Genomic DNA, 15020 nt, shown 5'->3' on the forward strand with positions numbered 1-15020 from the left:
TCCTGCCCAGGGATATGCAGGTAAATGTTTGACAGTCAATTCTCTGGCAGGGAGAAGCTCTGATTTGTGGCATTTGTCCATTTCGATGGTGGAAATACTCCCACTATGACCAGTTTCAAGCTACCAGCATGACGATTCACAAGATGCTTAAAGTTTTAACAACTGGCCTCTCAAAAGCTGGCAGGAGCTGGCCCCAACACACCACTTCTTTCATCTCTCGAAAAAAACAGACCTTCTCATCTTCCTTCCCAATCAACTGGACTCGAGAATTCTTCCAGCTGGTCCACACTAACGATCAGGGACAGATCAGCCTCACCCCAGCAAGGCTGACATCTAACAGAGAAGGGCGGACTGCCAGCTGGAGTGTTCCCTGAGCATCCTCTGGTGGCTCTAGCCAATGGTCCACTTCACCTTCCCTCTTTCCAGCTCTGAAAGGGAACCTCCTTCACATTCCACCTTCCTGTCTTCATCTCCAGATTCCCTGCCTCAGCCCGGAAGCCTCCACTCCAGCAGAGGGCACCTCTTAGCTCCTGGAGGAGGCCGGGACCAGGGCATAAGCAGGCAGGCCAACATTGGACCGTATGCCTCTCACTTTGTCCAACACAAGGAAGAAGCCCTGCCTTGGGCCCAGGAAAGAAGGAGGAAAGAATGGGGCCATGGGTGACCTGGGGAAGCAGTTCCCCATTGTATCCAACTAGAGAGGTGAGCCAGGCAGAGCAAAACCCAGCTGCTGGGAGCTCCAGAGGACCCATATGCCGAGGGCAAGCTTTCTATTCAGCCCAGAAATCATCCCTGAGACCCACCAAATAAAACCAGAAGAATGACCACAGTTCTCCAGACAGCAGCTACCAGCCTCCACCTCCCATGAGGTTACCATTGCCCCTTGCCTCCTGCCCCAACCTGCCCTCAGATCTCCTTCCGCAGCCTCAGTCCCCTCATCCCCAGGTTCTGGCATCCTAACGGATGAGGAAACCCACAGTGAGAAGACTGGGTTCCACTCTGGCTTGCATGGGTCCTTGGGAAAGTTTCTAAACCTCCTGAGGCTTGTGTTCTGAAGCCAAAATAGAAAAAGTCATCAGAGAGTGCTGTGGAGAGGATTAAATTAGAATGTATGTGAGAAGGACTTGACAAATCAGAGTGTTCCATAAATGTTTGTTATTTTTCTACCTGAGAGAAGTATTTATTTATTTTTGAACTTTATTTTATTTATTTTTTTATACAGCAGGTTCTTATTAGTTATCTATTTTATACATATTAGTGTATATATGTCCATCCCAATCTCCCCATTCATCACACCACCCCCCTCTCCCCCCCCAACTTTCCCCCCTTGGTGTCCATACGTTTGTTCTCTACATCTGTGTCTCTACTCAGAGAGGTATTTATGTGGGGTGGGTTTTTTTCTCTCTTATTAAAGGAACATATTTTTTGTGGAAATTTTGAAAAATACATTTGAGTATTAAAAGAAAAAAAATTCAAATCACCTACAGTGAGCCACCATGCACATCTGGTATTTCCCCCAGTCTTTTTTTCTATGTATATAGATACACCTTGGTTAAAAGAAAGGATGAGGATATTAATGACTCAGGGGTAGTGGTCTCTCCCTGCTCCAGCCTGCAGGCCTGACAACAGCGTTTCTCTTCATCCCTGCAGTAGGAAAGAGGGCAGTTAGTCTCTCACTAGAAACAAGGCCTGCTGGGATCCCAAATAAAGAGACCTCGGAAATCGAACCTGTTCTTCCTGATAGAGGCCTTCAAACTTTTTGTTCTCCAAGCCAGTTTGGAAAGACCACATGGCCTTAGGGATCTCCTTGCCTGCCTATCGCGATTTGTAAAATCAATTTTTAAAAATTAAAATTGGGAAGCTTTTCAACTAGTAAAGCATATATTGCTGCAGTCGTGCTGTTCAAATGCTGATTCTCGGGCACTTTTCAATGTGGAACTGAATTTGCCGTAGGAAATACTTTTGAAAACCTCACCGTCTTCTGTGGCTGGCCCACGAATCACCAGAGGAACCCATGTAGAACATCAATGCAAATCTGTTCCGCTGGGCTCTCTCTCGGTATCTGACAAAATGTCATCTTTTCATCGACGTTACCAAGATCCTCTCCCTCACTTCTGCCCTAAAACAGGTGTTTCTTTGGCTATCAGAAATGACCTGGGTCTCTCTTCCTCTATAATGATAATGGCTGGGCCCCCCTGCCTGAGTCCTACTCACCCTGACTTCTCCAATATTCCAATCCAACTCGGAGTAGGAGGTAACTCCAGGTCTCCAAACACTTGGGAGGGGCCTGAGATGCTCACATGACTTAAGTGCATTGATGGGTCCAAAGAGCCATGTCCCGAATGTCACTTCTGTGAGGCTGCATGTACTAGAAGAGCTTGTGACTAAGTATTTCCAGTCCAGATGTTTCAGGCTAGATAGTGCGAAAACCAGGACAGGCACTCTTCCCCTAAATGCCTAGGATAAGTCCAGCAGCTTCTTGCCACTGCTTCTCTCCAGACACGCACAGTAAGTGCAAAGAGCAAAGGACACCCCCTGCATTGGTCCTCTCTCCTGCTGCCAGAGCAAAGGTCTCAGTGACTTCTGTCTCCTAAGAGAATGCTTAGCCCCACCCAGAGGACAGGTCCTGTCATATTCCTTCAGGGTCTCTTACTGTTTGTGAGAGGTCACCTCGTATCTACGGTAAAAACCCGAGCTTGGGACTCAGCCTGACCTCGGCTGGAATGCTAGCTCCACCTCTTCCCGGGAAGTTTGGCCTCAGGCGAGTGTTTCTACCTTGTGAGCTTGAAGAAGGGACTGTGAGTGTGTCCAGAGGTCATTTGTGAAAGAACGCTTTGCAGGTGCTCAGCGAATGGTGATGAGGGATAAGGGGCTCCTTCCTGAAACAGGCCGCTCAACACTTCGCTCTCAAGCAAAGCTGCAACAGTAGGACAAGCTAGCTAGGCTCAGCAAAGGTAGTCTCACTGCTCTCACACCCCTGTTGGCAAATGTCTCTTTTCACTGAACTTTCACAGTCCCCTTGCAGCCCTTCCAAAGTCAGCACCTACCAGTCAGGACTCTTCTCTTTGGTTGAGCTGTGCTTCTGAGTGGCCAACCCTGAGGCCTTTCCCACCTCTTAACCAGGACGTCCCCTGTCAGCAGGGAAAGGGAAAGGGAAAGGTGTTGGGCCATCACCAGCTCTTGGTAAAGCACATCACCTTTTTATGATCTCCTCTTTGTAGGCTCACTTCCCAGCACCCAAGAACAGAAGTCCAGGGTTCCAGAACCTACTTCAAAGCAGGACAAGACGTCTCCGGCTCCTCCCCACCCACCAGCATGCATGCAGCCTCCCTTTCCAGGGGCAGAAGTCAATGCAGAGGCAGGAGCTCCAAGCCCTAAGACCACCCAGATAACTTAAATACGTCTTCACCCCTCACCACCAGAACCCAGGACATCCAGTTCATCCCTTATCCCTGACTCCCTTCTCCATAAGGCTCAGATGTCACCTGTCAGTGAGGCCAGCCCTGAAAAAGCACACACCCCTCACCATCCCCTGTCCCCAATTCCCTATTAAATGCAAAGTCTGATTTTCCATGTAGAAACGTTTTAGAAAAGCACTTCTCTTCCCAAATTCTCTTGAGATGTGACTCAGACAATGTCACCCTGCCAACTGCTTAGAGTCCTTCGTAACTCTCAGGAAGCCAGCCTTCCGGCCCCTCCCCCAGCCCTGGGAGCAGCTGGAGCCCCGTGGGCTCCGTCGGATCGCTCTGGGAAGCAGCCGTCACATCTCCCGTGGGTTCACATCTTTCGGGGCCAGCACGGCGGTTATGGCAAGGCACTTTCCCAACATCCTGATCTGACAAACGGGGAGCCCCTTGGGCCGGGGAACAGCCATGGGGCTAAAACCCTTGCTGGTTTCCCCACCCTAAACAGTCTCCTTCCCCTGATACAGGGCCCCCCCCCCCCCCCACAGGCCTGCTGAGAGGAAAGCTGCGGAACGGAGAGAAGCAGCTTGTGACCGGGAAAGTGAAAGGAACCAAAGTAAAAAGGCTCAGATTACTTGTAGCTGGTCTGGGAGGCCACGGTCAAGCTTTCAGCTCAGAGGAGACAATGAAGAGAGTGTGGAGACAAGGAAAGTGAAACTGAACCTGCCATGGCCGCTGCTGATCCACTCGCCACCCAAGGAAGAAGTCACTGCTGCATCTGCTTCCAGTACTGCCGAGACCCGTAATCACAGAGTGCGGCCACAGCTTCCACCAGGCCTGCCTCATCTGCTGCTGGAAGCGGGCCTCACCTGCCCTCCTGCCCCCCTGCCTCCAGTGCCACCAGAGCCTTCAGGCCAAGAGCTTCAAACGCAACAGGTAGCTGGCAACCGTGGATGTCACCAGACTGCTGCTGGAGCAGGAGGCAGGGCCCTTGCATCTCCGGTCTGTCAGAAGCACCTGGAGGAGACTCCCCTGGTGGCGCAGTGGTTAAGAATCTGCCTGCCAATGCAGGGGACACGGGTTCGAGCCCCGGTCCAGGAAGATCCCACATGTGGCAGACCATCTAAGTGACTAAGCCCGTGTGCCACAACTACTGAGCCTGCACTCTGGAGCCCACAAGTCACAACTACTGAGCCTGCGCTCTGGAGCCCGTGAGCCACAACTACTGACGCCCGCACGCTTAGAGCCTGTGCTCTGCAACAAGAGAAGCCACTGCAACGAGAAGCCCAGACACTGCAATGAAGACCCAACACAGCCAAAAATAAGTGAATAAATAAATTTTTTTTAAAAAAAGAAGAAGCACCTGGAGGACTAAAGCCATTGGTGCGAAGGACCAGGAGGCCCACCGTCTGCGGGGTTTGCCTGGACAGTGGAGCAGAGTGACGATTCCCATTCACATGGGCTGGCAGGGTTTAAGGCAGAGGGATGAGAAGGGGGTTTAACCTGGAGATGATCAGAGAAAGGGAAGGGAAGTGGGGGAGGGATGGAGGAGGGATGGGGAAGAGAGGGGAGGGGACCTGGCAGGCAATGCCTAGTTTTAGTGGAGTGGAATATTTTCCCAGTATAAGCCACCGTCATGTTCACAGAATTATTCTTAAAAGCTTTACAGGAGAAAGTCATTTTTTCAAGTGGCCTGGTGGTTAAGAGTTAGGGATCTACAGTTAGTCATATAGATTCAAATCCATGCTCTGCTTCTTCCCCCAGGGGTTGCCTTGGATAAATGTCTTAACTTCTCTAAACCTCCATTTCCTCATCTATAAAGTGATGGCAGTAGTTCCTACCTTTAGGGTTCCTGTAAGAATTAAGTGAAGTAATGTTTATAAAGCACTTAGCACAGTGCCTGGCACATAGTAAACTCTCCGTTACTACTCTTTTTATTATTATTGTCACGAGTGGTAGATAAGCATCTGAACGAACAAGGTTTTCCACAGCTAAACCTTATGGAAGATGCATGTCCAGCCCTAGGACAACAAAGATCCAGAAGAACAAATTTCAAAATAGCCAGTGTTAGGGTGCTAATGGCTCCATCTATACAGTGTTCAGTGGATACGGCTTGATCTACGAAGTGTATAGCCAGACTCACTGCAAACATGTTCCACTGACAAAAGCAGACAATTTGATTTCCCTATTTTTTGGTTCTTTTTCTTATAATGAATTTTCTCTGCCTTCCTCCAAGATTGGATCTGCAAGGCCTGAGGATCTTATTAATTCACAGGAAGGACCAACAGAAGCGGGGAGAGCACTGACACATCATGGCCCAGTTCCCCAGACCTGCTCATGGCGTAACTTGGGCTACGAGCCTTCCTGTTCCTCCCCTGAGAGTACACGGAAGGTGTGGAGATGCCATGATGCAATCCACCTCTCAGGACTTAACCCATGGTATCAGGAGATGGACTCATCGTGGCCGCCTTGAGGCCAGCCCTACAAGCTCAGTTTTCTCAAGGTCACCTTTATATCTTCAAATCAGAGAAGATCGCAGGTGCTTGAGCTATCCAGGTATGATCCTAGCTCCATGGCATGAGTTCAGAGGTGCTGCAAACCACGCCCCCCAAATCTCCCTGCCAAACCCCTGTCCCAACACCTGCTATCTAGACCAAAAAGGTCACTCCTTGTGTCACAGAAATGACAAATAGGTTTCATTGCAAGTGCCAATTCCAAATTATTGGGATTGGATTTTGTTTCAGAAAGATTCTCAGGCCTTTTCTGGTCTCAGCAGCATGTTTGCAATCAATCAGCAGTATCTGCAATGGAGACTGGAAAAGAAGCGCCAATGGTTTTGCACAGGACTGTCATCCTTAAAAGAATTCTTGTTACATTTACAGTGCAACTATACGCCAGTCGAGAACACATGAACTTGTGATGACTAACCACCATTACTAGTAGGGCCTTGAGGTCACAGGAGTCAGAACAGGGACTTTCTGAGAAGGGGGTTTGAGAATGGCATGCTGCCTGAGACCTGGTGCTGGTGGTTGAGGAGGACCAGCCCAGATGGGGGCGCAGATGGGAAGCTTGGGTGCCTTTGGAGCAGCCCCAGGCCTTGGGTTTCTTGGGAAGGGAACAAAAGGAAGGTAGCTGCCTCCAAATGGGTCACCAAAGCAAATTCTAGTGCAACCTTTTGAGCCCCACCCTGCTGCCAGTCTGGGGCACTCCCATGCCCTCTGCCCAGAGGGAAGCATACAAAATTCTGACTGCACTGGAAGTAGCAGCCATCGCGTACCTTCTACGCTCCAGCTCCAAGCTTGGTGCCCTCACACACGCTGGACACATTTAACCCACTCCCACGTGGTAGGATTTTCCAAATTCTCCAATATCATATGTTATTGACCTATTTATTATAATTATCCTGTGCTCATAGTTTTTTAAAAAAAAATCAAATAGTACAGAAGGGTCTCAGATGAAGAGTAAGCCCCAGCCCCACTTTCCAGAGATAACTACTCTTCAAAGTCTCTCATAGGACACCCATGTCTGTGGCAGCATTATTCGCAATAGCGAATTCATGGATAAACAAAATGTGGCATGTATGTACGATGGAATACTATTTCGCCAAAAAAGGAGTGAAATGCTGACACATGCCACAGCATGGATCAACCTGGAGGACATTATGCTAAGTGAAATAAACCAGACACAAAAGGACAAATATTGTATGATTCCACTTACGTAAGTTTATCTAGAATAGGCGAAACCAATAGAGAGAGAAAGTAGAAAGGTGGTTACCAAGGCAAGGGGGAGAAGGGAATGGGGAGTTACTGTTTAACAGGCACAGAGCTTCAGTGTATGACGGTGAAAACATTCTGGACATGATGGTTGTCCAACACTGTGACAGCACTTCATGTTACTAAACTGCAGACTTAAAACCAGTTAAAATGGTAACTCATGTATATTTTACCACAATTTAAAACAACGACAACAAAAAAGCTGTTCTGTACTCTTCCATGAGGAAGTAGAGGTAATCTCACTTTGCACAGCAGTGCAGGACCCTAAACATGACTGTGCAAGCTGACACCATTGAAACTGACCTAAATAGTCAATGCGAAAAATGATGATTGTTCTATGACCTTTAAATGTTTTGTCAAAACGTTAAAAACTCTCTTACTGTCCATTATAAATGTAGAGGGAAAAAATAGTAACTCTATATAATACACCGTTATTTAAAACATTAGGAATTTTGAGAGTTAATTGTTCTATTTCTTGGTAAAAAACTTATCAAGAGTAGTTTGAACAGTGCTTGCCTTCTTTTTCTATTCACATAATTTACAATACAGAGCAAGCATCATTTGCATGCCTTCATGAATTTTCATGCTTCTTTGGATCTTTCCAACATTTTACCCATTGAACATTCAATGTCGTGAAATAGATCTAAGGGGTTCTTTAGTGTCAAATGTTTATTTATTCTATTTTTTGGCTGCATTGGGTCTTCGTCGCTGCGCGCAGGCTCTCTCCAGTTGCAGCGAGCGGGGGCCACTCCCCACCGCGGTGCGTGTGCCCCTCATTGCGGTGGCTTCTCTTGCTGCAGAGCATGGGCTCTAGCCACGCAGGCCTCAGTAGTTGAGGCTTGCGGGCTCCAGAGCGCAGGCTCAGCAGTTGTGGTGCATGGGCTTAGTTGCTCCGCGGCATGTGGGATCTTCCTGGACCAGGGCTCAAACCCGTGTCCCCTGTATTGTCAGGCGGACTCTTAACCAGTGTGCCACCAAGGAAGTACTCAAATGTTTTTTTTTGTGTGTGTGCTTTTTGGTTTTTTTTTGCGGTACGCGGGCCTCTCACCGCTGTGGCTTCTCCCGCTGCGGAGCACAGGCTCCGGACGTGCAGGCTCAGTGGCCATGGCTCACGGGCCCAGCCCCTCCGCGGCACGTGGGATCCTCCCGGACCGGGGCACGAACCCGCGTCCCCCGCATCTGCAGGCAGACTCTCAACCACTGCGCCACCAGGGAAGCCCTACTCAAATGTTTTTTGATGTCACTTTTTTCTGAGACTTCATCCTTTTTGTCACCACCACTTTCCTCATTTATCCTGACATGCCCACCTTCACTAGGTTCCTCTGCCTGCACATCTAGAGTCTCTGTAATGGCAGCAGTGTCAACATTCCTATGGCCATCTATTTTTTTTTTTCTAACTTCATTTACATTAGACTCAAATCCTGCAAAGTTATTTGCACAGTGGAGTAAAAGTTACTGCCACACTGCACGGAATCCAAAGTAGAAATAAATGCTCCATTTCAACCATAAGCAGCTTTCTGTTCCTAGTACAATTTAAACTACAAGATGTTGCTACCAAATGTAAAATAGATAGCTAGTAGGAAGCAGCTGCATAGCACAGGGAGATCAGCTCAGTGCTTTGTGACCACCTAGAGGTGTGGGATAGGGAGGGTGGGAGGGAGACGCAAGAGGGAGGAGATAAGGGGATATATGTATATGTATAGCTGATTCACTTTGTTATACAGCAGAAACTAATACCATTGTAAAGCAATTATACTCCAATAAAGATGTTTAAAAAAATAATAAAATAAACTACAAGAGGTTGAAGGGACTTGAGCTTGCTTTTATATTCATTGGACTTTTTCAATATAATTCGCACCGTAGCTTCGTGCAGGTTTAGATCCCATCCTACCTTTGCTTTGACGTTGCCATTTGCAGATTTTTTTGTCACATACAGTTTTACTTCCACTGTTATCCCTTTTCATTTGTTTGCTGCACTTCCATCTTTGTTGGCCAATTCTCTTTTTTGATTAACTATCTCCGTAAAATGGCATGTGGGTTTATGACCGGAAGACAAGGAAGCAACGCAACCAAGTGCTTTGCTGTCTTTGCATGAACCGAATAACAGATGTGCGTGAATTGAATAAACAGATTGGTTTAATAACCAATAGGCTTTAAAATAAGTGACATGACTGGTCACTGATCACGATGTGCATCTGTTGTTTATGTAGTGATCTGTGGAATGAAGAGCTAGCAGTGAAGTTTGTACTTTATGCAATTACATTTAATATACAGTGGTAACTGAAATTGGACACGTTATTGGGGGACTGATGTTCCTTAAAATGTGGTAACTTAAGTTTGCATATTGGAACTATGCAAAGCAAGGACTGCCTGTAGTAATAATGGGTGTTGGACTATTTGTTATATACTGGGCCTTATTCTAAGTGCTTTAACCTATAATCCTCCCAACCGCCACTATTAGTTCCCATTTTACAAATGAGGAAACTGAGTCACAAAGAGCTAAAAGGCCCAAGGTCACACAGCTGGCAGTGGTGGAGCTGAGTCTGTGTTTTAAATTTATATGCTGTACTTCCTTTGGTAGAGATGAGAAAGAGTGATTTTTTTGGGGGGGGAGCATGTCATGTGGCTCATAAAAGTGGCAGCGTGTGTGCCAGTCCACCGCAGCTGCCTCTCCCTCCCAACCTACCTAGGAAGATTATCATTCCAACAAGAGTAGTTATCACCACTTTCCCTGCTCACAGAGGAAGAGGTGTGCAGCCTCAAACACCACCTTTGTTTCTTAATTTTTTTTCCATTTCTTTTGGAACAGGTAATACATTCACATAAGCTAAAATTCAAAAGGTACAAAGGACTACATCACCCTCTCCTCCAGCCATGCCTCTCCTCCCCAGAGGCAACCAAGGGTACCAGTTTCTTCTCCCTCGACTCTGAAGCTGTCCCAGAATGTCTCATACTACCTGCCCCTCCTTTCATGTATCTACTAAAACTCAAGTTTGAACAGGGTCAGAATCCTGGGTTATAGAAAATTTTGGAGTACAAGAAATAATAAAAGCACAAAATTCTTTAAAAATTATCTTGGGTTTGTTTGTTTCCAGGGACTTGAGAACCACTTGGATACCATGAGGAAACGGAGTTTGCTTTGGAATTTGAGGACGGAGGAGCAATGGAGAACCAAGAACTCCTGGTAGGATGAATGGGCCAACAGGGCTGCTCAGAGAGGGCCCTGACTCCCGAGGGGAGGGGAGAGGAAGGGAGGGGAGTTCCGCAGCGCCCTATCCCACCTCATAGTCTGCCAGTCACTCATGCTCAGAGCGGGCTCTGTACGCAGGCTCTGAATCTCATACTGTCTAGTTTTTAAAGGACTTAAAGGGCAAAGAAAAGAATATCTTCATCTACCATGCTGGCTTTTTCAGGACAATATTGATTTCAAATATTCTATCCTGCTGTCCCCTTGAGCTATCACAAATGTTTTAGAAACCCCAACTTTGCAGTATCCAAAGCACATCTTCAAAACGGCCTCTCTCCTCTAAACCTCTTATCTTCTGCAGCACAAAATCCTTTCTTTGAACACGGATCTCAAATTTGGGGCTCAGATAATAAGGTAATCATAGAATACGTCAGTAGAAGGAACTGGCAAGTTAAAGCAAAAGGGTGGGACAGTCAGTGTAAGAACACACCCTGGCCCATTTTTATTGAGAGGCCGTTTAGTGTAGCACTGATGGGCATGGATGCTGGAACAAGTCTGCCTGGGTTCAAATCCCAGCTTTGATGCTTACTAGCTGTGTGTCCTGGACACAGGGGTTAACCTCTCTGTGCTTCAGTTTCCTCATCTAGTAAAATGAGGGGATGGGTACCTGGTTCTGAGGGGCTTTGTGAGGATTAAGTATGTTAATACAGGATAGTGCCTGGGGCAGAGTGGCGCTCTGTATGGAGCCGGTCTAGCCACTGGGTCCTCACCCTGTGCTGGCTGCTAATCTCTTTACACACACGAGTTCATCTAACCTCCACAGCGGCCCTCAGTACTTCCACTTGACACGTGAGGAAATTGAGACCCGCAGAAGCTAAATGAGATGCCCAAGTCACCCACCCGACGCAGAGGAGCCAGAATTCAATCCCAGCCCCCAGACGCGCGCATTTGCCCCCACCCTGCACAGTGCGAACGCACTCAGGGGCACAGTGAGAGAGCTGTTTTTAAGCAGGCCAAGTCCTCGTTTCTCTGCAGCCTTGCACTTCACCGTCTGCTCACCTGAGGTTGCTCAAAACCACTCTGGTTGCCTCGATCCAACGGCTTCTCGATATCAGCCGCTGAGGAGTCCATGTCCACCTGACTCCAGTGAAACTGTCATCACGTGCGAGAGTCAGAGGAAGGCCTTCTGACAGGAACGACATCCTCCAGCCAAATGAGGTATGGGTGGAATGAGCTTCTGGGGCCATTCTGCTCTCCAGCACCATTGCCGGGAAAGACTACAACAAAATATACCCACATCTCACATATATACAATGGAATATTACTCAGCCAATAAAAGAGACGAAATTGAGCTATTTGTAATGAGGTGGATAGACCTAGAGTCTGTCATACAGAGTGAAGTAAGTCAGAAAGAGAGAGACAAATACCGTACGCTAACACATATATATGGAATTTAAGAAAAAAAAAATGTCATGAAAAACCTAGGGGTGAAACAGGAATAAAGACACAGACTTACTAGAGAATGGACTTGAGGCTATGGGGAGGGGGAAGGGTAAAAAAAAAAAAAAAAAGAGGATGCAGGCATTGCAGGAAGGAAGAAATACAAAAGGGGCATGAGGAAATTTTTGCTGATGGTGGATATGTTCATTATCTTTATTGCTTTGACTGTCTCATCAATGTCTACCTATGTCAAAATGTATCAAATTGTACACTCTAAATATGTATACAATACAGTTTATTGTATATTGATTATACCCCCAATAAATCTGTTAAGTTTTTTAAAAAAAAAACAAAAACAAAAACAAAATATACCCACATCTGCTTAGAGGAGGATTAGGGCAATGTGGAAGGAAGAAAAGGTTGCGGGAATATATGATAGCTTGGTACACACTTTGAAGCCTTTGGAAATTATCACTGTCACTGTTTGGGCACCTTTCACCAATTAATCAATATGTCTGATTAGCTGGGATCAAATTTAGGTTAGCGAGTTATTAATACACGAATATAACGTTCTCACAGAGGCACATGATGACTATCGATAAGAATATTCATGGACAATAATGTAAACAGGGTAACATAAAGACCATCAGACCTGGAGTGGCCCAAATGGAACTAATTAACGGGCTGCATGTGGCTATACGGACTGCTAGGGGCTGGGTGACTTTGGGCAAGCCACGTCACATCTCTGTGCCTCAGTTCCTCACTGGAAAGGAAAGGGTTTGACCGGGCCATCTCTTTCAACTCAGCACCAATCGAGGCAACAGTTCTGAATGTCTCACAGATAACGCTCCTCATAGCACCCTATGTTTCCTCCATGACGCTTCTCACGATGTATAATCAGGCACTTGTTTTCATGTTTAATCACTGTCTACCCAGCCAGACAAAGCAAGGACCACATCTGACTCAACCACAACACGTAGCACGGGGCCTGGCACATGTGTATGAGTCGGTTCATGAATGAAATGCAGGAAACGTGTTAGACACACACTATTCACTAGGACATAGTGTGGTATTTACTAGGCCAAGTATGTGAAGAGTCTGAACTTGCAGAGAGCAGTGATTAAATCTAAGAGAGCGAAGGACTGAGAAAGATTTTCTGGAGTTTTGTTTTATCTGCTCTGGGTCCCAGAAGATCCCCAGGCAGATATATATGTGTTTGCTGTGCAGGGGAGGATTAAAAACTGGGAGGAGGGAAAAGAGGAATCTTGTGTATTAAGACTATCAAAGAAAGGCCGAAAATACATGTTTGGGGGGAACTTCGAGCCATCTGATACTTCTGGAGCATACAGTGGGAGGCAAGAATAACCTGGAATAAGAGACAGCAGCACCATTGACGGGTCAAGGTACCAGAGGAGGCCAGGGAGTGAGGATCTGTAATGTGGAGCTTGGCAAGCACCAGGGCCACATCCTCTTCTGAAGCAGGTGGTGAGGAGGAAAAGATAGGAGAAGGAGTATCTGAGCTCTGAGGGGGAAGGAGTCTGTTTCTGTGTTCCTTTGACACAGAGGTCAGCAAACTTCTTCTGTAAAGGTCCAGACGGTAAATCTTTTTGGCTTTGTTGACCACATGGTCTCTGTTGCAACTTCTCGAGTCTGCATGCGTGAGGCCAAAGCAGCGACGTACAATACTGAAATAAATGACGTGTCTGTGTCCCAATGAAATTTTATGTATGGACATGGAAATCTGAATTTTACATAATTTTTACATGTCACAAAATAGTATTCTGCTTTTGATTTCTCTCTAACCATTTAAAAATGTAAAAACTCTTCTTAGCTTACGGGCTATACAAACACTGTAGTTTGCCAGCCCCTGCTTCGAAGGAGATTTATTGAGTTTCTACTATGTGTCAGGCACTAAGCCAGGTTTTTAGGATACAAGATCCCTTCCTGCAGGACTCACAGAATGGCACAGGAATAGGACATAGAAACAAAAGACTACAGTTATATGCAAGCCAAACCCAGTGCCTGAGGACATGAATAAATCAATGTCCTCAATAAAAGTATTGCATCAAAATAGCAACATGTATATAAGTTTGGACTTTGACCACCACGAGGGCTGCATATACCATGCACTGCACAGATCCAGAAGGTACCATTCACATAGGCTCCAGTGTAAATGGTGCCCCCTGGAGTTGTGTGAGGGCCCTGGTGGGAGCCCAGAGGAGAAATATGAATTCATCCTAAAGTTGTACAGGAAGGTCTCACAGAGGAAAAGCAATTTGAGCTGAATCTTGTAAGTTGAGTAGGAACTTTGCCAGGCAAATAAAGCAGGATAGGGCATTCCAGGAGAAGAAACGGCATGAAAGAACACAGTATGTGCATATAGAAAAAAGCAAGCAGTTCAGTTGGAGCTCAGAGTGTGGAGTGGTGAGCCACAGAAAATGAGGATAGGAAAAGGGCAAAGGGGCAAACCGATGAGTCCTAAACAGCTGTCCTAAAACAGCTGTTTATCATACTAGCTACCAAAAGTTTCAAGAAGATGAACAACAATCTTAAGATTCTTCTCAAAGCATTATGTTCTCCAGTATTTACTGAGCGACTGCTACGTGTAAGACATTGACGATAAAATGAGGCATGAGAAATATGACCTCAGTCCTCAATCCTTGAGATAAAACATTTTAAATCAAACAAATAACATTAGATACCAAATGCCATCAATCCCCTCTACTATTTCATGTCTGGTTCTGGAAAAGTGATTTATCTCAGGCTACTACGATTAACAAAATATCTGAGCAGCTTCAGGACCTTCTGGGTATGTACACTTAAGAAAGAGTAAAAGGAGTTTCACCTCTCAGCAAAAGCCAGTAGAAGCTCACTTTCTTAGATATGACTGAATAGGTTGGGCTTAGCAAGCAGACAGACCTGGGTTTGAATCAGGGTCTGGCACTTATGGCTGCATTACTGTATACAAGTGTAACCTCTCTGAGCCTCGGTTTTCTCACCTGTAATACAGGGGATAATTACCTGGTAGAATCAATTAAGTGAGATAGTACATGAGAATGGCTTGGCAGAATGCCTGATACTTGGAAAGTGTTCAATAAATAGTGGCTTAGGGCTTCCCTGGTGGTGCAGTGGTTGAGAGTCCGCCTGCCGATGCAGGGGCCACGGGTTCATGCCCCGGTCTGGGAAGATCCCACATGCCACGGAGCAGCTGGGCCC

The 15020-nt window shown here is 46.4% G+C and overlaps 1 long non-coding RNA gene across 1 annotated transcript in view; it reads left to right on the forward strand.

The window, feature by feature from the left end:
- LOC141277962 (uncharacterized) overlaps positions 1 to 12117 on the forward strand; it is a 29392-nt gene extending 17275 nt beyond the window's left edge. The window contains exons 2-4 of the long non-coding RNA XR_012329945.1: positions 3222 to 5960; positions 10273 to 10361; positions 11188 to 12117. This is a non-coding gene — a long non-coding RNA (uncharacterized lncRNA). The remainder of the gene's footprint in view (positions 1 to 3221; positions 5961 to 10272; positions 10362 to 11187) is intronic.
- Positions 12118 to 15020: the final 2903 nt, after the last annotated feature.

This window comes from Tursiops truncatus, chromosome 2, assembly GCF_011762595.2.
Source record: "Tursiops truncatus isolate mTurTru1 chromosome 2, mTurTru1.mat.Y, whole genome shotgun sequence".
In the NCBI taxonomy this organism is placed as follows: domain Eukaryota; kingdom Metazoa; phylum Chordata; class Mammalia; order Artiodactyla; family Delphinidae; genus Tursiops; species Tursiops truncatus.